Genomic DNA, 26,903 nt, shown 5'->3' with positions numbered 1-26,903 from the left:
AATTTTTGAGGCTGATTTGAACTCAGGTCTTCCTGACTTCAAGCCCAGTGCTCTAGCCACTACATAACTCACCTGCCCTATGAAATGAAAAATTGTCCAACAATTAAGGAGATACAGTGTTATACTGTAACTAGAAAGCTAGTCTCAAAGCCAGGAAGACCTGGGTTCAAATGTGTTGAGATACTGGATGTGTGATCCTGGAAAAATCTTTTAACCTCTCAGTTCTCAACTCTATACTATAAATTGCTGAGGAGATGCTAACCCATATTAGTATAAGGAGTTTCCTCACCTGGAAGTTCTCTTTGCTTATGAAATCATAGGTCCAGTCCCTGTCTCTATAATTAACAGAGAGGTTACTTTAATAATGAATGAAATTTGCAGTTAGTTTTGGACATTTTATTGATATCATTTATAAAAGAGTTACATTTAATAGAAGAATTATAACTAAAACTCAGGGGTGGTAATATCAGTCAAGGAAGATGGGAGCTATGTATCTTTTTGTGTTTTCTTTTTAATTTGAATTTTTATCCATACATTGTTTCATGTAGGCTACTTAAAAAAACCAAACTTTCTGTTTTAGTTTATTAGTTAGAAAGATGGAAATAAGTAATCCAGATTCAGCTTGTGGAATGGTATATTTATAAAATGAAAATTTACACAGTCTGTCTATAACAACAGTTAGAGTTTATATAGTGCTTTAATGTTTTCAGAATACTTTACAAATATTAGCTCATTTTATTCTTACAACAACCATGGGATTTGGGTGCTATTATCCTTTCCATTTTATAGATGGTGAAACTGAGACAGACGGAAGTTAAGTGATTTATCCAGAGTCAGATGGCTAGAATTTGAACTCGTGTCTTTCTGTCTCCTTTCCCCTCCTCTGGTCCAGCACTCTAGCTTCTGCACTCTCCCTAGAAGCCTTGTTGTCTTTAGCCCAATATTCTGTGCAGCATCTTAATATACTTTAGAAACTATGAAAAGTTAAGCAGCTGCCTTTAAATATCTAAAAATTTACAAGCTTCCTAAGAAACAGGGTCCCTAGATCCTTTTTCCAAATTCATGAAAGGTATTGCAGCTTGGTTACTTTCAAAAGAAGCATGCTTGGATTGTGTGCAGATAAAATACTGTTGTAATTGTTTCTCTACTCTGAAATATGTAGAGGATGTAATTCTGCATATTTTAAACTCAGTTTATTTTCCAAGTACAATGATGCTCTTTTTCTCTAAGAACTTTGTTGTTTCATGCTATTCTGAATTCACATGAATTATTGAAATCTCTAGTGTAGGCCTGTAACAGGCAACCACTGTCTGACAGTTCCATTTGATATCTGTCTCAAGATTTTCAGAAACAACATTTAGATCTGATTGGGATTGGAATTCCCAAGTCTCTAATAACAGAAGAGTATAGATTTATGACTGGCGAATGGGGAGGAAGGGGATAATTGATACTGGAAGAAGGAGAGTACAACAGATGAATAGGGAGTTGGTTCTGTCACCTTGATAAAAAATCGTTCATCTTTCTGGTTTTTAAAAGTTTTTTTTTCCCTGTCTATAAATTGGGGATAATAATAGTAAAATGAGGCAAGGAAAATGAAGAACTCTTGGGAAGAATTAAACTGTTAAAATTCATAAAAGACTTGGAGACATTAAAAAAAGAAACAAATGTGGTGTTTTATAGTTTCCTTTTCACATCATTCAGTACTTTAAAAATTCATAACCCAGAAATTTAAGAAGTACCTTGGGATTATGATATGTCACTGTCACTGTGGTCCTAACTTGTGACTCCTAGACATTTTGGACCAGTAGTGGAGTGGTTGCCGAAGTCTTGCCTACATACTCTCTGCTTTTTAAATTTTGGTCAGGAAACCCCCAATCCCTCTCTACCTCAATTTTTTCTTTATGTCATTTTCTTTATTGATAATTATGTCTTTCTTTTTGAATGATTTCCAAACTGTTTTGAGATTCATTTTGTAATGATCATTCTACCCACTCCCACTGAGGTTGTATGCTACTTTAGTAAATTCTGACAATGGCTTTTAAAAGTGAAAATCAGCTAATTGAAACTGCAGGGGAATCCAAAGAAGCAAGTAATTTTCTAGCTAGAATAAGCCAAGATGCCAATATGGAACAGTGTTGTTTTTTTTCAAAGACATAGGAGATCTTTAAATTATGTAAAAGAATTAGCAAGTGTTTAATCACCTTTATGGCCAATAATTTTTTTTATATATTTCTACATTTTGTTTTTCATCTTAAACTCATTTTCTGTGTAGAAATAGAGCACACTGGGTCAGCATCTTTCTCATCTGAATATAGGCATTAAATTGTTCAGTTTTTTTAAATAGGTTAAGTAATCCTAATTACTTTAATTTTGCTGGCTTTTGATCTCTTTAATCCTGGTCACTCTTGATCTTGACCTTTCCTTATTTATCCATGCCTTTCTTGAAAATGTGGATATTAAAAAAGAAATAAAATTTTGGTCTTAAATTTAAATATAATTGGACCTGCACCAGTGATAATCTTATAATAGCCCCTTCCACCTCTAAATTCTTAAGTTATGCAATTTTAAACAAAAGTATTACTTCTCTTGTCTTGCTTTGTAATATTCTACATATTTTACAATAAAGAGTAATCTTTTTGGTGGGATATATATGCCCTGGATATGTAGTCTTATATATATATATGTATATATATATTAATTAGTCTTAGTATTCTCTTTTGTTTATAGAGGACTCAGTTTGTGCCCTATACTGACCCCTCAGGTCTTTTGTGGAGATACTTGTGCCTTCTTATGCAATCCCTGTTTTGTTGGGATATTATTAATAGTTGCAGGGGATACTTTGTATTTTTACTCATTGGGTATTATCACATATTTGAAATAGGTCTCAGTTTGGTCAAGGTTATTTTTAACTTGATTCTGTGCAATGACATCCCAGTAACTTTGTTACTAAAGAGTTGATTCAGTGACTCAGGGAGAGCCAAGGATGTATGTGCCTTTCCTACCTCTGATGGTCTCAGGTCATTTTCATGAAATCTTGGACCTTATTGGGATTCCTAGTATATGGGGAATTCTCTTGTTTATTTTCTCCTTCAGATTTTAAGTTTCGTGTGATGTTTATCTAAATAAAAAAAATCAGTGTGATTTTTTTTTTCTGGACAAAAATTATGTAAGTTTTTTTTATGCCCAGATCTGGTCACATCTTTCAATCTATCAACTTTATTTGGTGGCCAACTATGTGCCAGTTACTTGTCAACTTTTTTAGGTGGCCAACTATGTGCCAGGTACTCTGTTGTTCCTGGCATTCCAGGTGTTTAGCTGTTCCCTCTTTTTTAAAAAACACTTGGTAAAGTTGCTACTTAGTCTAGTATTCAAGAAATTTCATATTCTAGTTCTGCCCTCCCTTTCTATCCTAATTGTTACTTATATATGATGCATCTTTTTTGCTGGAATGTAAAATTCATAAAGACACTGACTGGATCTTGTTCATGTTCGCTCTCCCAGCCCTTTAGATTCAATGCTTTGCATGGAGGAAATGCTTCGGAATTAAGCTAGAATGTGTTTCTTACTATTTGTTTTCTCTCCTGTATTTTTTCCTGGACAAAAATTGCTTTTCTTTGCAAATTTTAAAACAGCAAACTGAAGACAAACTTTTAGAGAAGTTACCTAACCCCCTTTGAGATGTTTGTGTATTTTTGTCATTGAAAAAAACAAACTACAACTCCCCCAAAACAATAAAACTGAGCCAAGTACATATTTCTTAATAGGTAGAATCATATGTTCATTTAAAAATTTTTTTCAGCTGTAAGGAGTCTCAGAGGGACAAAACAAAGTTTGTACTGATTGATATGCTCTGGTAGGATCTGTTTTGTGAAGTTGGTTCTCCATGAGAATCACGAAGCAGGACAAACTAACTCATTTATATTTCATTTCATTAGCTTCACAGGCTTGTGTAAACATCCTTTAATGGTGGGATCTGTCATCATTTTCAGTAGAGCTTTTCATTTCCTCTTAATGTCCAAATAACAAGGTAGTCCTTTTCATAGTTACTGCTTCATTTTGCCTGATTAGGGCTCATCTCAGTAGCGGCAAAATTGAAATCATGTGCATATGGTTCCTTGAAAGTTCATGGGAGTTTCTGATCTCTTGGTATCAAAACATTACCCATCCTTTAAAGGCCCAGTTCATATCTTACCATTAAAAACAAAATGAAAGGAAAAACAACCTTCCCTAATCATTCCAGCCAGTAGACATTTAAATTTCCCCTGCCTTTGAACTTTTTTGGGAGTTCTTTAAATACTATATGCCTCATATCAACTGAACTTGAAGTTAAGACAACTTGAGTTCAAAACCAGAAATTGATACTTCCTGGTTGTGTAACCCTGGGCAATATAACTTTATCTCTGTCCACTGCTATTTCTTCATCTATAAAATGAGAATAATAATAACATCTGCTTCTTATGGGAGGATCAAAGGAGATAATATTTATAAGTGCTTTGCAAAAAATAAATACTAGCTAGCAACATTACATTCTTATAGTGCTTTGTGTATATAGTGCTTTGTGTATAAACCTTTTTATTCCCACTATCTTTTTAAGTTCTTAGAGGTATCAGACAGGGCCTTTCTTCTGAAATTGTCCGTCACAGACTGTTATGACCTTTGGAATATTACAATTTTTGGAATCATTGGTTTGACTCTTGAAGTATTTTTAGGCTTCAAGATTTCCCTTTTCAAATGAAGATGAGAGGGGCAGCTGGGTAGCTCAGTGGATTGAGAGCCAGGCCTAGAGACGGGAGGTCCTAGATTCAAATCTGTCCTCAGACACTTCCCAGCTCTATGACCCTGGGCAAGTCACTTGACCCCCATTGCCTACCCTTACCACTCTTCCACCAAGGAACTAATACACAGAAGTTAAGGGTTTAAAAATATATTAAAAAGAATGAAGATGAGAGGCAGCTTCCTGGCTTTGACTTACAAATTTCTGAGACCTTGCCTAGAACCTTGAAGTCTGGAAGATCTGAGTTCCAGTTCTAAGTCTGAACCATGCTGTATACTTGATCTGGGGCAAGAAATTTCATTTTTCACCCTAGGGAACTAATACTATAAGTTTTAGACAAATTTTAGACTAGTGGTAATAGATCTATCACAAGTTCAACACAAGAGAGAAAACATAGGTCTGGCCTCCCCCTGCCTTCCCCAAAAGAAAAATTAATCATAGGAGCACCAATTAGTTAATTATAGGTAATATCTTAACAAGACTTTTTAGGAACAGTGCCACAGGTTGGAAGGGATTATGAAGCAGGAAGGGAATCAAGAAGGAATCAAATAACTAATATCTCCCTTAGGCTGGCTTTGATGCTCTTTGGATTATAGAAGGCATTGGAGTGAACAGAGGTGGTGGTAGGATTTCTTTCAAACTTAATATGGAGAAGGATTCTGGACATTGTTATACATTCTCATTCTCCCATTCTCCAGTGGTACTATTATTGTATTCCTCATCTCTCTGGCCAAATAGGATAACAAAACTGACAGTGCAGATTACTCTTCCATTCTTCCAGATTTAAGCACAAGCAGCCCCATTGCTTCCTTTTTTCTTATAGGTGAATTGAGTCTTTTTTTTTAAAGGAAGAAAGGAAATAGGCATTTATTAAGTGCTTACTATATTCCAGGCACTGTGCTAAACTTTTTTCAAAGATCTCACTTAATTTTTCTTATCTGTAGTTCAGGGATTTTTAATCTTTTTTTCTGAAGCCCTTTGTCTAGGGAAGCCTAAAGATCCCTTCTCAGAATGCTGTTTTAAAATACTTAAAATAAAGTATACAGGATTACAAAGAAAGCCAATTAAGTGGAAATAAAGATGTCTTTTTTGCCCATCCAAGTTCATAGACCTTCTGAAATATGCTCTCCTTGGGGGTCAGTAGACTCCATTTTCTGGGAAGACTTAGCTAGAGCTTGGAGGATGAACAATTGGCAAATCAGTAAATGGAGAGACTTTATCTTTCTAATACATTCAGAAGCTAATTATTTGTATGCTTTAAGGAACATTTAACTTGACTTCTAAAGTCATATTGAGTTTCATTAAGTGATAAGTAATACACATAATTAAGCCTCAAGAAGCTTTCATAAAGAAAACTAAAAAATGGTTATCTATTGGAACCCCCAACAAAATCCTTATTTATGAAGTAAATAGTTTTTTTGAACTTTTTGATTTCTTTACTTTAACATAGGGCACTGACATTTCATTATACAAATAACAAATGTCACTTTTTTCAGCTTTTGAAATATACAAAAGTATACTTTAAAAAATTAAACTTTTTCTTCATATCTTAGTAACAACTTTTAAGATAGATGGGCACAGGTTAGGCAAATGTGGTTAAGTGATTTGGCCAGGATCACACAGGTAGGCTGTGTCTGAACCCAGATCTTCCTAACTCCAACCCTGGCACTCTTCACTGTGCCACCTAGTTGCCCCTTACTCAGATATGGTTTGTTTTTTGGTACCTACCTTATTAACCTAGAATTCTACATGTTCCAATCACTTAGTAGCTCTAGTTTTAATAAATCCTAATCTTCAGTGTAACATCTTAATATATAGAAAGTCAGCTGGGGTTCAGTAGTTTAAAATAAGGAAAGTTGAAAATTTAGGGAATTCCCAGAAAAGGTGAAGAAACTAGATTTTGGTATCTTGAACAAAGGATTTTGATTGGCATATAGAACTCCATGCCTGCACACAAACACCCATATTTGAATATTTATAGAAGATAATCTGTCAAAATTACTCTTATTTTAATTTGCTAAGCTTGGCTGATTGCTGCAGTTGTGTGGTAGTTGAATTCCAGATGAGGATGTATTCTAGCCTGAAACATACTTTCTGTCCTTATAGCCACCTGAATTTGTTGAACCCTCATTGTGGAGCCTGCCTTGATGAAGCCTCATGTTGGGCTTTGTTTTAGATAAACTTTTTTTGTTGCATGAGAAAGAGAATAGGTTCTTCTTTCTCTAGATAATTTCTGTAATTTGAAAAGATTCTGAAAGTCTGTTTTCCAATAAAGAAAATATCCTTCCAGGGTTTTGAAGCCTGAGAAGAGCTTGTTTTATATGACTTACAAGATTCCATACAATTTTATTTCAGTCTGTGGTTTCAGCTATGATGATGATGATTAATAACAGTAATAATAATCCTAGTGATTTACATACATTATGTCAAGAGCTCTTTAGAAGGGGGCCATAAGATGCTATGTTTTCTCTTTGAAGCCATAGTTTCAATTTTGACATGTATTTGTAAAATAGAAAATATGGTTCTACAGATAACTTTCTTCCTTTGTTTCTTCTCTTTTTGAACAGTTGTTAATTTCAGTGACTCAGAAACACATTCTTATGAAAATATCTTCCGTTGTGGCAACATCTTACTAAGGAAAGGAAGGTAAGTCAATTTTTACATTTCAATAATGATTTTAAGTGCCAGTCCTGAAATAGAAAATAAATATTCCATTTCTAATTTTAACGTTAATGAGACCCATATTTATTTACATAGTGGTTTTTTTCTTCTTAAGAGAATTGTGTGTCTCAGGTATATTCTTTTTTTTTTTTTTTGGTATTTGAAAGATTTCTGTAAGGTGTGTTACTTCTTTGATTTTATAGATTTATGGCAACTTTTTCAGTCATATAACAATTTAATGGGGAGAACTTATAGTTTATTGCCTTTCCTGTCTGCTTAATTTTTCTTATATGTGGCATCCCAATTTGAAGGGGGGATTTGTTTTGTTTACACATGATCTACATATATATGTATATATACACACATATATGTGTATATTTCTCCATAAACATACATAAAATTTTTGCCTTTCTTTGTAGTATTCATTATTCATTTACTGCTCAGTCTCTTTAAGCTACTTCCCTATATTCCCTTTCTGGGTCACTTATAGACTGTTACTTGTTTCTGTTCTTTTCCATTTCCTTATTCCTAATTGTATGGGGTAGGACCAGACCTCTGGTTTTATTGGTATAGGGATCTCCCAGGGAGGAAAATCCCTCCACCAGAACAGATTGGCATCTTCTCTGTAATTTACTATCTTGGAGTTGCCTGAGATGCTGAGAAATGATCACTTGTCCAGGTTCAATAACTAGTAAGTGTCAGCTGAACTCAGGCTTTCATGCCTCTAAGACCAACTTTCTTTCCACTAACCCCCTATATCATACCTAATTATTTTGGAAGATACTTCTAATACATCTGTATCTTATAATCTCATTTATCTTTTGCTTATCTTCCTTAGAAGGTATCAAATTAATCATTATAACAACCTCTATTCCCATTTTCTTTCCTTAGCTAAAGATATGTCTGTCTGGTTGGAGAGCTAGCTTATTAGTAATTCTTCAAAGTATTATCATAACTTAGTTTGGAAGGTATTAAAAATCTATTTACTATGTAAGGATTACATACATAAGGATTCAGAGCTCTCTGTAGAGTGCTTAATATTTGTAGGACACTGAAACATTAAATTATCAATCAAATATTAATCCACATAAAATTACACATTTTAACAGAAAAAGCCAAAATATGTAATAACATTCAAACCAACATACTATGTATGAGTGAATTAGATGTCATGTAATATTTTTATAATATTTGTTTTTAAATCCCTGCTTCTTTGACATTGATATCTGTTGTGAGTTGAACATCTTTTTGACCATCAATTTCGTATTTCAAATATCAAATAATTTTTTACTTAAGTTACAACTCAAGTACAATGTAAGTTAATGCCTCAAAAGTAATGAATTGTTTTTGGCATTCTGATTGAGAAAAGCTTGTTGCACTTCTTATACATAGAACCCAAATGTCCATATACTGAGAAAACTTTTTGTTTTAAAGCAAATTAATTACAAAAAAGGTTAATATCTTATTTATAACAGTGTTGCATATTGTTGAATATGAAGTGATATACAAGTGTCAAATTTTACATTAAAATAATTCAGCTATTTCTTCCCTTAAATTGGACAAGTGTTTATTGTATAAGTGGAAATTTTATATCCTTTAGAATTCATCTCTCTGAATTCTTCCCTAGCCCGAAAATTCCCTTTTCCTTTGTGTTTACGTGAGTCTTTTGTGTTATTGTATTTAAGTTTTGAGGAATGCCTCTCTTGCCTCTCTTCCACATGAGTGACTTGGGTGAGCGCCCCCTGTTTTCTCTAGCTCTCTAGTTAAATATTGATAAATTTTTATAAATATTTTACTTTGGAGATACTGAATATTAATTTTAAAATCTACAAATTTATGAATCAAAAAAAGAAAGTCTTTTAATTTGGGGTGGTATGGGATGATAAGTAAATTAAGTTTATTAAGTGCTTCTAATATGCAAAGCAATATACTAAGCAATGGAGGTAAATATAGAAAATTGAGACAGTTCTTGTTCTCAGGGAAAGATAATGCCTAGAAGAAGGATTTCAGCTGTAGGGGAGATGGAAAAGGCTGGAACCATTTAGGGTACAGTGGTAGGTAAAGATGGTAAATATTTATTAACTCTTCATCCTGCTTGGAAGAATTTCACTTGTTGACTCTTTGCTCATCCAAATGATGGGAATATCCAAATCTACATTGTTCAGCAAAAGAGGGAAAAGGCAAGAGGATTCAATATGAAAATATTTTGCTGCTTACTTATTTTAGGAGTAAAAAAAATTGGTTTAATTTACTTAGGGATTTGAGAAATAAACATAATCCTTGCATCTACTCATTCACAAATATAACATTTTACGAAGTTTTATTTATTATTCATGTATTTATCATTGAAATGGATTACTTTAAAATATCCCTGATAATCTCTAAGGCATTTGTCCATGGTCCTTCATTGCTTCTGAAAGAGAAGATGCAGCATATTTTTGATATGTTTTTGCATTATTTCTATGGTTAAATACTATTATTAATTATGTTGTTTGAATCTGCTACATCATTGAAACAAATTAAGCTATTAAAATTTTCTGATAATCATTTTTTAGTAACATGACTTAAGTTAAAAAGTGAATGGAATTGTTTACATGTGTGGTTTGATTCTTAAACAAGTAATTATTGATCAAATAGAATAAGAAAAATGAGGATTAGACTTTAAAAATACTCCAAATATTACCCTTTTTATTCTAGAGTTTAGAGTGAGGGTCTGACACTACTTTGTGATCTTTTGAAGGCCATGGGCAAGTATCAGAAATAGATGAGAAAAGTATTTTTTAAGAAAGAAGTAGAACAACTGTAAGAGGTTAAAGAGAGGGAACACTGGAGGTGGCTTTAGAAAATATTATGAAATTGGAAGATTGGTAAAGAGATGGAGATATGGAGGAGTTAAATAATGCCTTTCTTCTGTTGATTATTTTCCTCCAGGACAAAGTTTATTTGTATGTTGTTTATATGTTGTCTCCTCTATTAGACAAGAATTATTATTTACCTTTCTTGGTATCCCCTGTACTTACTTAGCACAATGCCTGGCAATATAATAGAAGTTTAATAAATGTTTATTGCTTGATTGACTGAAATGAGCAGTGGGCTTGAAGACAGAAGAACTGAGCTTGATTCTTGCCTGGTCTTCTTGCCTACTATTTTTAAAAAAACCTTATTTTCTATCTTAAGACAGAAGGACAAGGACGAGGCAAACAGGGTTACATGACTTGCCCAGGGTCACAGCAAGAAGTGTCTGAGGCCAGATTTGAACCCAGGAACTCCTGCCTCCAGGCCTGATTCTCTATCCACTGAGCCATTTAGCTGACTAAAAATTTCCTACCACTTTTGTGAGCATAGGCAAGTCGACTTAACTATTTCCCTCAGTTTCCCCAACTTTAAAAATGAGGCTCATAAAGTTGTTATGGGGATCAAATGAGATGTTAATTATAAAGTGCTTAGCATAGTTCCTTGTATACAGTAACTGCTATATAAGTGTTTGCTATTCTTTTTATTACTATATAAGTGAATATTATTGTTAGACTACTTGCTAGATATGTAGGAAGTGAACTAGCTAGTACCTTGTGACATCCTGGCTGCTTAAGTTGAGCCCATGAGAGTCTTTTTCAACCACAAAAAGGACCAACTAGGATCATATCTGTTAGTGACTTTCTATGATTAATGGGACAACATTCCTTTGATTTCCTCATTTGTAAAATGAAGGGGTTCAGTTAGATGATCTTTGAGGTTCCTTTCAGTTTTAGGTCTATGATCCTCTTATATCTTGTGACATGAACAAACTGCTTCATGGTATGGTGACCTGCCTTCTCCTCTGCTTTAATTTTCCTTCTTATTGCCATTTAGATGAAGTCTAAATTGGTGTGGTTATGGAAATTTTTGATTTCCTTTTAGCCTTCAGAACTAAAGGCCAGTCCTTCTGCAGTTTCTTGGTTAAGGAAAAGTCTATTTGAATATTGAGCTCACTAGAACAAAAGCTGTCCTGTGGAACATAAAAATTTACATAAGAGCCTTAAACATTGTATAGATAAGGCGCCAGAAGAATCTCAACTGCCCCAGACTTCTTGGTGACCTATAAAGAGATGCTCTTTCTTATTCATCCTATTTGTGAATCCTCTAAATGTTGTTTAATCTGTAACCTGAGTTTACCTATAGTTTGCTTGAGAAGGCTTGTTTTCTTAGGGAATGTATGAGATGATGACTCTTAAGTTTGTTAAACTTTTATGATGCTGTAGGAAGCCTAGGATCATATCTGTCTTCTCTTTATCTTTTATGGCCTTAGAGGGATTGTAGTATGTGATTGTAGTATGTAAAAGAATTATTTCTTTGTCGCTCTGGCATAATTTTGCCTATAAGAACATTTATAAGACTCTTAATAGGGGTTCAGAGTTTCTCTGAGGTTTGAACCTATGCTTGAGCATAATAATATAGAAACTAGGTTTAAGTTCTGCATTATGGTAAATATATACTTGGCAGCAATTACTCACAATATGCACTCAGAGAGGAGATATTTCTCCCATAGGTTAGGATATGTGATGTTAAATGGACCAGAGGTTATAGGATTATAGATTTAAAGCTAGAATGGATCTTAATGCTCATTGAGGCCAATTTTCTCATTTTGCAGATGATGAAACTGAGGCCTGAAGAGGTTAATTGACGTAGTAAAGGTCATATAGCTAGTGATTGTCGGAGGCAGAATTGAAACCCAGCTTATCTTGACTTCAAGACTTGCAATTTATTTAGGACACCATAGTCTGGGGTTTTTCTGGCTCCTTTCATTCCTTGAACTTGAATTCCTGTAATAACCCAAACAGTACATTGGTGTTCATAGGCTACTGAAAGTATAGGAGAAAAACCTTCAGAATATCCTATGGGGAAGATTTATGGGAAAACATGGATACAAATCACCTAGAATGAAAAGACATGCCAAGAATGGGCAATTAATTATTCGGTCTTTTTTGTTGTTGTTGTTTTCTAGCTAGCCAATCTCAGCTGAAAGCAAGTGTGTTTATTATATATTGGTGCATATATATGGGAGGAATTGGCCTAGCTCTTTATTTATTTTTCACTTTTGCAAATCTCTTTAATGTCAGCCTTAATAAAAGATACCTGGGTTCCCATATCTACTTCTACGTTCAGTCTACTTTGGCTTAGCTTTTTAAAGAATGATTCTAGTATTACTCAAGTCATTCCAAAAAACCACAAATAATATTAAGACTTCAATTCAGTTCCCATTCAGCAGATTTTTATTAAGCACCTGTTATGTGCTGGGCAAGAAGAAAAAAATGCCAGCATCAATAGTCCTTTCTCTCTGAGGGCTACAGTATAATGGTGGGAAGTGGAAGGGGGCTAGGGAGTGGGAATAAGAAATAGTAAATAATTAAGATAAAAGCTAGAACAAAATAGGAGGGAAAAAAGGATTGACTAAGTGCTATAAAAAAAGAAGAGGAGTGTCAAATCATTTTGAGCTGGGATATCAAGTAAATCTCCACAAAGAACATTGCATTTAAGCTGCATCTTGAGAAAACAAAAAGATTTCAACAGATGAAAGTGGTGTGGAGGGATCAGGGTAGGGCATCAGTGCATTCCACACATAAAGTATAGCCTCCTTGGTGTGGAGAACAAATCCAGCATCCAGTAATACAGTTTGCCTGGAATGTAGAGTACTTCAAGGAAATGATACTGCTAAGGTTTTTTTTGGAGCCTTTGTTGGGGGAGGACATTGAATTAGACTAAGGAATTTGTAGATTATCACATAGTGCAGATTATTTTGACTATCTAACTCCCTTTGCATGAGGAAGCTTGTTTTGGTTGCTTTGTGAGGAATCTCTCTCTCCTTACACAGCCAAAGGCTTAAAAAATACCTCCTATATCTATTGCATCCTTTGCTGTGCCTCCCACTCTTGCTTCTATCCCTATGGCTCAAGTAAAACTTTCTCCAAGGTTAAAATTTCCTAATTTCTAAGGATGTTTATCTTTTTTCTCTGCTGATCCTGCTTGTCTTCTCTGTAGCTTACAATACTATTCACTACCCTATAAACTTCTTTGTCTGTCTGTCTGTCTCTGTCTGTCTCTCTCTCTTTTTAATAAACCCTTACCACTCTTCTGTCTTGGAACCAATATTGGTTCCAAGACAGAAGGTAAGGGTTTGGTAATGGGGGTAAAGTGACTTACCTAAGGTCACACAGCTAGGAAATATCTGAGGCCAGATTTGAACCTAGGACCTCCCATCTCTTAGACCTGGTTCTCAATCCACTGAGCCACCCAGATGCCCCCGCCTTTGTCTTTTATAACATTGTCCATCATCTCCTAATTCACTTTTTTTCTGTCTCTTTTGCCAAGTCATATTATCTCCCATTTGGGTGTTCCACCAAATTCTGTTCTTGGTGTCTCTCTCATCCCTCTCTCTCACCCCCCTTTCTCCCCGCTCCTTCTCTTCCTTACATTCCCTTTGTGTACTCTTCCTCTTCCTCCTCTCTCCCTCCTCTATTTACAGCCCTTCTTTACCCTCCCCCCCCAATCTCCTCTCCTACCCAAATATCTCTGCAGCTCCCATGAATATAATTCAGGGAACAAGCATAAGCTTTGGGGTCTCCAACCTACAAACTATTTCTAAAACTTGGGGTTCATCAGATCTCACTAAGCCACAAGTTTGGGGATTCTAGATTCCATGTCGACAATACCTGTCTTTGTGTGTCTTATTTTCTTTAATATTTTTGTATGGGAGTTCTCTTTTGCCAAATGTTTCCTCCTGGCTTCTGATATTTTACCTATCTTATATTCATCTATTTATGTGCATGTTCTCCTTCTACCTCCTCAATCCCAAGCCCTTAGAATGTAAACTCCTTGAGAGAGGTCATTGTTTGCTTTTTTTATATCCTAAGCATCTAGATTTTAAACAATAGGAAAAAATTTCGCATTTAATTTAAAACTGATAAAATTGCTTAATTTTACATCCTCAATTTGTATGTAGGTAAAGTGCTGTATAATAATAATACATCATAATTCATGGCTACATAGTCCATTGGAAAAATGTCAGGTTTGGTTGCAATATGATCACCAAAGTTGAAAAATGCAAATATGAAATGAAATAGAAAGATTTACTCTTGGAAACTTGTTTGTCATTTCCCTTAACAGTTTGTAGCATTTTATTAAATAGTTATTAAGGCACCAAAAGTATGTTAATAGGAGAGAATTGTAAAAGCTATAGTCCTTGCCCTCAAGGAACAAGATACTATCTAATAGCTTAAAAAACTATTGTTAAACTGTAGAAAAGCTTTGACTAAGGAAGTGGAAGTGGATTTATGGCTTTAATGTTAGAGAAAGGCATATGGATATGTTTAATGCAGACATATTTGAGCATTTGGGCCACAAGACAAATAGGATAGTTTACAGATTTAAATAAATTCACTAAAAGTATTGCAAAAATCCCTGTTTATATCCATGTTCATTGGTTTAGGTTTTTTTTTTATTGGCAGGGGGTGCATTTATGTGACTTGATAAACCTTTTTTAGATCCATTTCTATTAGTTGCACATTAAGAAGTATTGAGCAAAATGATTTGATCATTTTCTTCTGAAATATGAATTCCTTTATATGGAAAAAATTTTTTTATAAAAAAGCAAACAAACCAAACAGCCATAAAATTGCAAATTTATGGGACTGTGCTTTATAGTAGAACTTTTTTATATTGAAAGGAAACCATACTTTTAAGTAAGGCAAAACCAGAAAAAAGCATACAAACACATTAAAAAAAACAAACCTCTTATCTTCTGTCTTAGAACCAATACCAGTGTATTGCTTCCTAGCCGGAAGAACATTAAGACCTAAGCAATGTGGGTTAAGTGACTTGCCTAGGGTTACATAGCTAGGAAGTATCTGAGGTCATATTTGAACCCAGGGCCAACTGTCTCTGAGCCTAACGTTCAGTCTACTGAGATTTATCTAGCTGCCCCCATAAATACATTGTAAGCAATTTTTAAAAATTGAAATTATTTTTCAAGATAAGAAATTACATATAAAACTTCTTAATATTCATACATTTTATTCGAATTAAATTTTGCAAGACTTAATGTTTTGTGTATATGTATATATGTTTTATTATCTTTTATTGGAGTTAAGGATAAAATTTTATTTTAGTGTTATAGACAGTAAATAAGATCTTTATATTTAGTAACATAAACAGAAGTCATTTGTTGACAAAGAATTGGAAGGCTTCTCATTCTCATTTTATAGGGTGCCTGTAATCTTGTTTTGGAGCTGTAATACATTTAGATATTTAGATGAATGTGTCAATTATTTGGTGCCTCTTCAACTAGTGCTTTGAAGTGTACAATACTGAACATGCTGTATTTGGAATCAGGAGACCTAGGTTTGAATCCTAACTTGGACACATCTAGTTACATATATTCCGTAAAAGATTTGTCCAGTGTCCTGAAGGCTTTCTTTTGATCCATTTTATATATGTGGGTAATACTCTAATATTTAAATTATGTAGCTGTTTGGTTTCATTCTTGCTATATTGGACTAGCTCACTTCCATTTCTAGATATACACATAGCCTGTGATGTATCATTTATAACAGTTCTTTTGCCCAGTTTATCATGGATCTGCTTTGTTTTCTATCACTGGTTATTGTCACAGTGCCTGGTAAAGTGTTTCCTAAATTCTTGTTGACAGACTGAGAAAATTTTGACATGATAGAGAGTAAATGTCATAAGAAATGATTATGTGCTTATTATGTGGAAGATGTTAGGAATACTAAAGTAAAGAAGCCCTACCCTCAAGGGCCTTACATTTAACTGGAGATATAAAAACATACTCTACTCTGTAGCTAGGTGGGCCTTGGGTCAGGAAGAACTGAGTTCAAAGGTGAGCATAGACACTAATTGTGTAATCCTGCGTAAGTCACCTAATTTCTATTTTCCTCAGTTTCCTTAACTATAAAATGAGAATTATAACAATGCTTACTTCTCAGGGTTTTTGTAAGGTTAAATGAGATAATAATTGTAAAGCACTTAGCATAATACTTGGCATTTAAAAAGTGCTGTATAAATGCTTATTCTCTGGCTCTGATAAGTGAAGTCAAAGGATTGTTTTGTTTCGTGTCCAGACCTGTGATTTCATGCATGTAAGATCCTCCTCACTGATTATTATATTATATTTCTCTCTACACTGATACAGATCAGCAATTCATGCATAACTTAATGATGGGTTAAGTGTCCATGATCACAGAGATAGTTGGTATTCATCCATGTTAGACTCTACTCAAACCATTGTGTTTCTGATTAGTAAACTGTACTATGAGTAGCTTGACCCAGATCCACTATTATGTTGCTTATTTTCCATCTTTGTCGTGGTCTGCATTTGTCCCCTTTTTTCTCTTCCCTTCCCACTTTCTAGCTCTGGCTCTGGAACTGTAGTTCAATCAACATTTCCTTATGGGAAAGAATATATTACTCGACTTCAGCTTGGTTGTTTGTATTCTCAATATGAGGTCTTTGGCTACCAAACAACAAGTAGACATATTGGTAGAGGGGCTAAATTATATCAGCCTTCATTTTTGCTGTAAATGAAACTAGAAAAAAAGAAGAAAGTCAGAGCTAAATAGAAATGTAGCTCATTTTTACTCCTCGGAGAGCTAAAAAAAAGGAGTCAGCTGAGTGTATTTTGCTATGTGATGAGAAGCAAAAAGAAACATTTCACAGACTATTTGTTTGTTGCATATTATAATATTAGTAACTTAATATTGGCCAAAAAACAACAAACCCAAAAAAATGTTCTAGGAGGATAATTGTCACTTGTGCACTAACTCACTGAGGATAAAATGATAAAGAAATTCTTTGAAGACCTTGATAACCTCCCACATCAAATCAGCATACAATTTGATACCTGACAATTAAGTGCAAAGGTGGAAAAAGATAAAGATAGAAAGGATACATATGGGGAAACATGGTTCAGGAAAAAGAAAGTGAGTGAGGGCAAAGACTTCTAGATTTCACAGATTACTTCTTCTGTGTAATGAATATTTTCTTGAAAAAAGAATTTGATGGGTGCTAGCTAGACATGGCAAGCACCAACTTTTTTTTTTTTTTTTAAATTCCTTCCTTCAGTTTTGGAGTCAATACTGTATATTGGCTCCAAGGCAGAAGAGTGGTAAGGGTAGGCAATGGGGGTCAAGAGATTAGCCCAGGGTCACATAGCTGGGAAGTGTATGAGATCAGACTTGAACAAGCACCAACTTTTAAACCATTAAAATTTAAAATATTTCAAGAGGAAAAGACTTGTTATGGATGGTATGGGAGTTACTTCTGAGGTACAGTCAGGTTATTGACTTGTCACAGCTCAGAGCAGAATTTATAAAACAAAAGAATAATAAGAAGATTATGGCATATAATTGAAATGATTTAACCCTGAATTAAGCAAAAAAAATGGAAATTTAAGAAAATAGGAAATGGACAACAAATAATAGACACCAAATATAAAAATGTAATTCAAAAGTTTAACCAATGTAAGTTAATTACTACAACCAGGATATCAGAAGAACCCAGAAAGTACCTTAATAGTAGCACATACCTGATTCAAATGGAGAAAGATGGCTGCTAAAAGCAATGCCAGCTTAAAGTATAAACTTGGCTGTGAGATATTACCAAGAAGGAGAATGGAGAATTTTGAACAATATCTTTTCTTAAAGCAGAGAGAGGCAATAGAGGGTAAACCAGTTTAAATAAAGCTTGGTAAAATATATGTGAGTCAGCAGTCATCCCAAGGTCATTCAAGGATGAAAATGAGGGAAGGAGTGGAAATAGAAGAAAAATGGAAGAGATTTGTTAAAAAACAAAAACATTTCAACAGACTGTTTTTCCATCAAGGATAAATGAGACTGTCATACTTCGACCTTAACATCAGTCTTTGAGGTGTCTGTAGAGGATGTTGAAATAATATTGAAGGAACAAAAATGGGAAAAAATAACTAGATTGGATCAAGTATATATAGAAGAAATCTATAGTGAAGGCAATACAATTGTGGGACTATTAGAGGACTGATATATAAGGAATTTGGAAAAGAGAAAGGTACCAGAACTATGGGAAAAATTTTTTACCTGAATAATTAGTACATAAAAGAGTGTTTAAGAAAATCTCTTTTTTACAAGTCTTAATGAGAATTATCCATACTGGTGTCTACTTGAAATCCGGAGACCCCAAGTTTGCCCTGTCCCCTGGGAACTCACCCCAGGGGGAAGTCTCAGACTTAACCCATTTCAGACTTAATTTATTTGATAGTCCCAGATGAGTGAGACTTGTAGACCTAAATCAAATGTTAAGTAACCTTTTGTCCTGGTAGTTTCTCCCTTTGTATCAAAGTCCTCTCCTAGGTAGCCCAGCCCTTTGCTGGATCTTTCCCTTTTTTATCCATTGTAAAGCATCAGCCTCTCTCAGGTAGTCCTATCTTTGGACTTCTCATTTCTTTGTAGCTATGGTAATGCCAATCAATCATATTTCCCTGTCCTTAGTTTCCCAAATGGTCTATAAGATCCCCAAGTTCTATTGTTCCTTGGAGAATCATCTCAAAGGGTGCATTCTCCCAGAGATACTATTGTCCCAGAGCCCCCAGGGTTTTGACTCTGTATGGTTGGTGGCACTTGGCTCTGTGATAGTAGCCAATTATTGGACCTATCTCTTTCCTGATTAAAGACTTGGTTTGTAAAAGTCACCCTATTCTATACTCAAAGACTTTCTCAAAAGAAAATTAAGAATTCTTTTTCCAATAGTGGTTGCCATTCTGTTTGATTTAAAATTAATATTTTCAAGTTCTTATTTTTTCATAAAGTTTATTAATAATCACTTTGAATAGAAAAAAGCAGATAAGCATAGATTTAAAGTCTCTTTCTTACTCTTAAACCTGACCATGTGTAGCTCATCCTTCAGGATTCTCTGTCTGTCTCAACTGCCTGCTCAGGGAAGTAGAGAAAGAGAACCAAGTGGGCCCAGTCCACCCACAGCCTTATTTACATTCATGGACTCAGAGCTGGCATAGAGCTGGCATGTAGAAAATGGGATGAATTGGGTCAGCAATTCAGGAGGGGAGAGGGGATGGAATTTCCTCTACATATAGTGATGGATTGGGAGAAGAGGAAAGGTTGTAGTAATTGGTGCAATGTGTTTTTTAAAAAAAGAGAGAGAGCACAGATGTGTGGCCTGCTATAAATATAACCTATCAAAAATCAGCTTTTTCAGAGATGGGCTAAGTAGCCCAGTGAATAGTGAAGTAGGCCTGGTAATCAGAGGTCCTGGGTTCAGATGTGGCCTCAGATACTTCCTAACTGTGTGAACCTGGGCAAGTCACTTAACTGCATTTGTCTAGACCTTACTGTTCTTCTGCTTTGGAACTGATACTTATAGGACAGAAGGTAAGGATTTAAAAAAATTAGCTTTTGTTCTCTTAGAGGAAAAAAAATGATCCCATGTTGTCTTCTCTCACTGGCAATCTTGAAGTAAAATAAGAGCCATCTACTACTACCACGATGTATAAGGGAAGGTTTTATTAGATTCACTATTGACAGGTTGACATGTCTTTATACATAATTGTTCAGTTGTTCAACTCTTCATGTTCCCCTTTTGTGTTTTCTCAGTAGAGATACTGGAGTGGTTTGCCATTTCCTTCTTTGCCTCATTTTGTAGATGAGGAAACTGAGGCAAACAGGTGGAATTATTTTGCTCAGGGTCATAAAGTTAGTAAGTATCTGAGGCCAGATTTTAAACTCACAAAGATGAATCTTATTGTAATAATCACCAAATTCATGAAACTATCCTTGTATCCAGAAAAAGAAGAGAGTGGGAGAACTTTAAGGGAAAAAAAATCACCTTTCCATGATCGAGTAGAAAGGAACAAAGCTATGGGCTAATAATAATTATAAATAATAATAATTAGTATTTATGTAGAGCTTATTTAAGGTTTTTATTTTTAATATTTTATTTTTTTCCAGTTATATTTTAAAGCAATTTTTAAACTTTGTCTTTTATAGTTTTGAGTTCCAAATGTATAGAGCTTTAAGGTTTACAGAGTGCTTTGCATATCTTATTTCATTTCATACAACCACCTTAGGAGGTAGTTGCTGTTATTATACCTATTTTACATTTGAGTAAAATTAGGCAGACTGAGAGGTTAAGTGATTTGCCTAAGGTCATACAGCTAATAAGTTTCCATTGCTGAATTTGAACTCAAGTTTTCCTGACTCTAGGTCCTGTACTCTTTTTACTGTACCACCCAACTGTTAGTTCCTACAAATATGATCCTGCTTTCATTTTTGAGTGGCAATAAGAAGAGAGGCACTTGCTTGGCATGTAGTGGATGCTTAATAAATACTTTTTGATTTATTGAAGGAGGTAAAAGTGGAACATTGGTGTCATCTGGGATGGGGTATTTATCAGAAATAGATTGTTTTGGATAGGTTTTCTACAAGTTTAAATGTTCTAAATCTAAATAAAATCTAACATGATAAAATGAAATTTTATAATGCTAGCTTTGAGAAGTGAGTTAAGGAATTAATATTTCTATGCTGTTTTAATGAAACACTTGGCAGTAGAGGATTTGGTTTTTAGCAAAGCAGAGAACAAGAGAGAAATTCAAAAAACTATTCTTGTAGAACCAATACTTCATATTGTTTTTGTTAGGGATCTTTTGTGAAAACAAACAAAAAAAGCAGTGAAACAAAAGAAGGGTTATGAAAGCTCAATAAAATCATACTTTTAACACTTTAATGAAATTGGGGCCATTTATGAAGAAGACAGTTTATGTAATGGCATCAGAAATGATAAAGTGAATTGCAATTTTGATTTACAGTATGCAGAGACAGGCTGATGGAATATAATTTTGTAGTCTGGAAAAAAGAGTTAATGGAAAATTGGATTGTGCTGTAGTTATATAAAGGGGTTGAACTTGATGACCTCTAAGGTCTCTTCCAGCTCTAAATCTATGATTCTATGCATAGAGTAGAGGAGAAATTATGCCCTGTATCTTGAGAACTATCCACTAAAAATAGGGAACATTTATTTCACATACAATTTCCTGAGCTATGTGGTAAATGTGAAAATGGAAGTAAATGGGCATATGGAGATGTTAACCTCAGTTTGAGATGCTTAGAAAGAGGTTAAACTAAGTCTCAGGGTGGGCTTAATATTGAGGAAAGGATGCTGATGCTAGCAATCAGGAATGATCAACCTTTGGAGCCCTTTTTTTGTTTTCTGATCTCTGAGCTCATGAAAACAAAATATGAGGCCTCAGATAAAACAGATAAATACTTCTAATTTTCATATTCCTCTCCCTGTTATAGTGTAAGGTCAGAAAGGTCCACCACTGCTGTAGGGAAAATTTCAGAGGTAGCATGCATTTACTCATTTGTACAGGACTTTGTGCCATTAAATGAAATACTCTATGTGTGTGTGTAGGTGTAGATGGGTGAAAGTACGTGTGGGAGAGGTGTGTGTATTGGAGGTGGGTTGGGGAAGTGTGAGGGGATGTTTTCTTCCAAGATTAAAGTCCTTTCTGTAAAATAATCCAATCACATTCTCAAGTCTTTGTAACCCTTGGGGTCATTATATGAACAAGAGTTTTGAAAAATGAGTTACAGCTGGCTCTCTACTTTGATTAGCCACTTAGCCTCAGGTTAGTGTGTTGAAATCTCCCAAACTCTACTGATTGTGGAAACTGCATTTTGAGCAAGGGAGCCTTACTTTCAAGTATATGTAAAATGCTAGCAACAAATAAAGTAAAATTTTTTTCTTACAATGAGACTTGTCCATTAGGACTCCACTGAATGCAAAATTTGTGCTAATTCAGTCTATCCTGGGTTTGGCACACCTCACACATTCATTTTTGAATGCAGATGTATGCTATTAATAAACCAAGTTTTCTACTTAGAACCATTTTATCAATAGTTAGAATTATTGTGTGCAGTTTGAAAGTAAAACACATAAAAATGGTTTAGTATGAAAGGTAGCATGATATCGTACTGGAAAAATAATAAAAATAGCTAACATTTATTAGTGCTTTAATGTTTGTAAAAGCACATTACAAAATGATTTCATTTTGTCCTTACAATGACCAAGGGAGGTAGGCACTGTTATTATCTTGTTTTACAGATGAGGAAACTGAGGCAGATAGGGATTAAAATGACTTGTCTAGAGGCACAGAAGCAAGTAAGTGATCCTAGGCAACAAGTCTTTTAACAACTCTTTCAATCTTATGTAAATCTGTAAAAAAGAGATAATAATAGTCCTTATTTATGGAGCAGTTATAAGAATCAATTAAGATAACTTAGGTAAATAAAGCATTTTTTCAAGCCCTAAAGTGCTATGTAAATGTTACTGTTATTTTGTTGTTTTTGTGTGTAATTTGATGTGTTGTTTCACTTCTGGTTCTGGTTTCCTCATCTTTAAAATGTAGGTTTTGGGATAGTGATTTCTGAGCTGGTTTGAATTATGTAAGAGTCCTTGGTAGGCTAATAAAAATAGCTTTTCTTGAATGCTTTTAAGGTTTTACAAAATGCATTTTGACGTTTTCTTTCTATGAGTATTATTGTTCTCATCTTATTGATAAGGAAAATGATTATCCGAGAAGTTAAGGGACTTGCCCATGGCCACACAACTAGGATATTTGGAGAGCAGTCACACTCGAGCCTCTTTCTGCCTTTCATTCCTAGAAGATTCTTTCCATTACTACCAGGAAACTTGAAAAGAGAATGTCTTTTAAGATTCATAGTAGGGGGCAGCTGGGTAGCTCAGTGGATTGAGAGTTAGACCGAGAGGTGGGAAGTCCTAGATTCAAATCTGGCCTCAGACACTTCCCGACTGTGTGACCCTGGGCAAGTCACTTGACCCCCATTGCCTACCCTTACCACTCTTCTAACTAGGAGCCAATACATAGAAGTTAAGGGTTAAAAAAAAAAAAGATTCATAGTCCTCATGGTTAGCTATTCTAGAAAATGAAGGTTTAGGGATTTTGTTTGTAAAATTCTTCTTTTTGTATTGCTTTAAAATTTTTGCCTTGTAAGTTAATGTCTCCTTTAAGACTTATGCCCCCCAAAGCTTTAGCAGTTGCATAGACATACACTTTTTTTTTGTTAATGAAAACAAGAACTATTTAGTTATCATGTTGCTTTCCCAAGGAAAATTCAGTTATTTTTATATTTGTTTATTTTCCAAACACTCAGAACTGGTAACTAGCTAATCCACAATATAAATATCATTGTAAGATTTCATTTTTAACAAAAGAAGATAGCTATTCCACTAGGAAACATTGTAGTCATTTTTTGTTGTTTATCATCTTAAAGGTTAAAAAACGTCTGAACATAGTTCCAAGAAAAACATTCCTCTGAGGAATACATTTAAAACGTCAAGATCTAGAGCCTGAAAGGATTATTATGACTGAGTTAACTATGCTTGAGAATAGGTTTTTATAATTGAAACTCAGAATAGTCTCTCCTAGTGATGTGAATATCACCACTAACATTAGAATATTAGAGATTTATCAATTTGCAAAGGTTCTTTATATAACCTTATCCATATTCAAATTCTTCTCATTTGCTTTTTTCCCCCCTTAATAACTTTGAAGGATATAGATATGAAATGAGATGATAGAGGATGAATCTCAGGATGGTGTTTCCCAACTGCATTATAAATTCTTTGAGGGCCTAAACAGTGGGTCATACCTATTTCTTTATTTTCCACAGTGCCTAGAAGAATTCTTTGCAGAGTATGTACTTAAGATTGGTTGATTTTCTAAAAAATGGATTGATTTTTAAAAATTATCTATACTTAAATTAATCCCATAATGCCATAATTATCTATACTTAAATTAATCCCATATCTGAGTAGGAAAAAGCATGTGTTGAGGCTACATTTCATCATGTTTTTTTCAAAATGTTTCAACTTTATGATAAAAATTTTGATTTGGAATATATCAAATAAAATCATAGAATCATAAGGTAAGATACAATACAATTAGGTATTAAATGTAGGAGTACATCTTTGCAATGAAATTCTAACCTTTTTATTTTTTGGTGGGGAGAAACAATGTATACTTGGATGATGTTTTTTAAACTTGCAAGCAACAATTTATTATTGTTTCCCATGTCCACATTACTTTTTATTCATATATCCCATTTGTTGAATACATAACCTGAAATAAAATTCAGTTTCATTTGGTTATTGGATATTTGATTTTATGGTATCTTTTGTGCTAGGGGATCAAGCCCTCTACTGCCTAGGAGAGAACTTAAGCAAAGAATGGTTAATGAAAGAATTTTTCTATTTATATGCACATACAAATAAACATACATGCATAAATTTATGTGTACATACACATAAAATATAAAATATAAATATATCTTAAGTCATCTAATGCTAGAATCATCTAAGCTAGAAATACATATATAAACTATATACATAATTATATATAATGCTATAATACATAAATTATATATGAATACCTAGCAAAAACATGTGGATGAATCATCTGAAGTATACATGAGAATCAATAAAAAAAAGTGGAATTTCGTTAAAAATGTTTTGCAGTATATTTTACTGCAAAGCACTATGTCAAATGCTTTTGTAAATACAAATGTGATTAAAATACATTTGCTGCCCTCAAGGGGTTTATTTGGGAGAAGGTGAATGTGGAGAAGCATTAGACAAGTTTGCAAATACCTATTGTACAAGTTAGATTTCATAAATGTAAGAATATAAAGAGAGCCAGGAATTCAGAGGAAGGAGTAATCACATTTGCAGTGTGATACAGTGGATACAGGATTTGAAATTTTGGATTTGAATTGGATTTGAAGACTCTATCTTGCCCCCCCCTATTGTTACATTAGGCAAATCACTTAACTCAAAGGCCTCAAGTTTCCTCATTTTTAAAATGAGGGAGAGAGTTGTTGGCATTATCTGATTCTTAATGTCCTTTCTTGCTCTAAATTTCATGACTTTAGGAATAACAGTTTGACAGTTGATTGGAAGATGAAATGGAGTAGGGAGTCTGTATAAGGGAGGAATACCAGCCAGAATGCTTACAACGATCCTGATGCCAGTAGCAGTGTCAGAGTGTTGTGGGGGGCTCGAGGTGAACCCCTAGGGTTTGGGAAGGGTACTTTTTGCAACAATGCAAGACTCCAAAACTTAGCTTAAAAATAAAAAAGAGAAATTTATTAATTTGCAAGGTAATGTTGAATCTGGCCAGGAGGACAACATAGGTTGGAAGATTGCCTCCTAGTGGAACAGTATAGATGGACAGCTGTTCCCAGATAACATCAATTCTGGGGTCTTTATACCCTTTACAACAGTTGAAGAAGTGACTTTGCCATGGTGAAAACGTGACTCTAGAGTGGTGGTATGCACTGAGGCATGGGCAGGGGGGAGGTTTGCCTGAAGACATAGGGGGTGACCCTCATAGTTTAGAGGACAGATGGATGTCTGAGATATAACTTGTTGATATCAAGGAGGTATATATCTCTCTGTCCATGTAAAGGACGATCCAAGGAGGATAATTCTCTCAGGGTCTTATAGGAGTTATCAGATGTTTTGGGTTAGGAATCACAAGGATAGAAGGGAGCAAAGGAATTTCCCTGCTTATAGTTTGTCTGAAACACTTCTATAGTTTTGGGGCTATAATATTAGCCCATGCCAAGAGGAGAGAGGGGGAGTATGCAAGAGTTAATTTGAAGGTAAAATCGAAAAGACTTGATGACTGATTGGATATGGGGAGTGAAAGAGCCAGAGTAATTATGTACTTTTATGATTGGTTCCTTGGAACCTGAAAGGGTTACCCCCTTCTCCGAAATTAGACTGATAATTTTGGTGATTTCAACAAGATTTTTCATTTTTCATGTTTGTGGATTCCCTTTAATTATACTTTGCTATCTGTTTCCAGTATTTTTGACCGACATCCATATGATTTTTAGATAAATTGTGTAAGTATTTTCTTTTCTTTTTTTTTCTGGAAGACCTTCATATATCTTTTCTCATGCTGTACTCACATTTAGTATTTTTGTTTTGTTTGGGTTCTTATGTGTTTTTGTTCTGTTGGCCTTAGAATTTCTTCTTTTTTAATTAAATTATTGTTAAGAGATTCAAACGAGAGTTATTTCCTATGTTTTACTCATATCAGACTTGCTGACTTTTTTCCTTAAAGGTTTTAATTTCATCTTATTTCTCTTCTATTTTTAAATTTAATTTCTTCATTTCAATTCTGAATCATTTCAGAAGTTTTCCATTTTAAAAAATGGATCAAAAAAAAAGAATTTATTTGATCATCTTTACCATCCTTAGGGGATTTTGATTCAGTTTCTTCTGTATATAAAGTACTTGCCCATTAAGATGACTCTTGTTGAAGAAAAACTTTTTCTTTATCTGTTTCAATCACTGTTAATTTTTTTTGTAGTGTTTTAGTTGGAAAAAAGATGCTTATTGTTAC

The 26,903-nt window shown here is 34.2% G+C and overlaps 1 protein-coding gene across 1 annotated transcript in view; it reads left to right on the top strand.

The window, feature by feature from the left end:
• Positions 1-26,903, top strand: part of FUT8 (fucosyltransferase 8) — a 387,285-nt gene that overhangs the window by 62,804 nt on the left and 297,578 nt on the right. Inside the window, exon 3 of the mRNA XM_044664838.1 lies at positions 7,342-7,420. The gene's annotated coding sequence lies outside the window, so the exon portion shown is untranslated. The remainder of the gene's footprint in view (positions 1-7,341; positions 7,421-26,903) is intronic.

The sequence above is a fragment of the Gracilinanus agilis genome, chromosome 2, assembly GCF_016433145.1.
Source record: "Gracilinanus agilis isolate LMUSP501 chromosome 2, AgileGrace, whole genome shotgun sequence".
In the NCBI taxonomy this organism is placed as follows: Eukaryota; Metazoa; Chordata; class Mammalia; order Didelphimorphia; family Didelphidae; genus Gracilinanus; species Gracilinanus agilis.
This window is presented reverse-complemented; position numbering and strand designations above follow the sequence as displayed.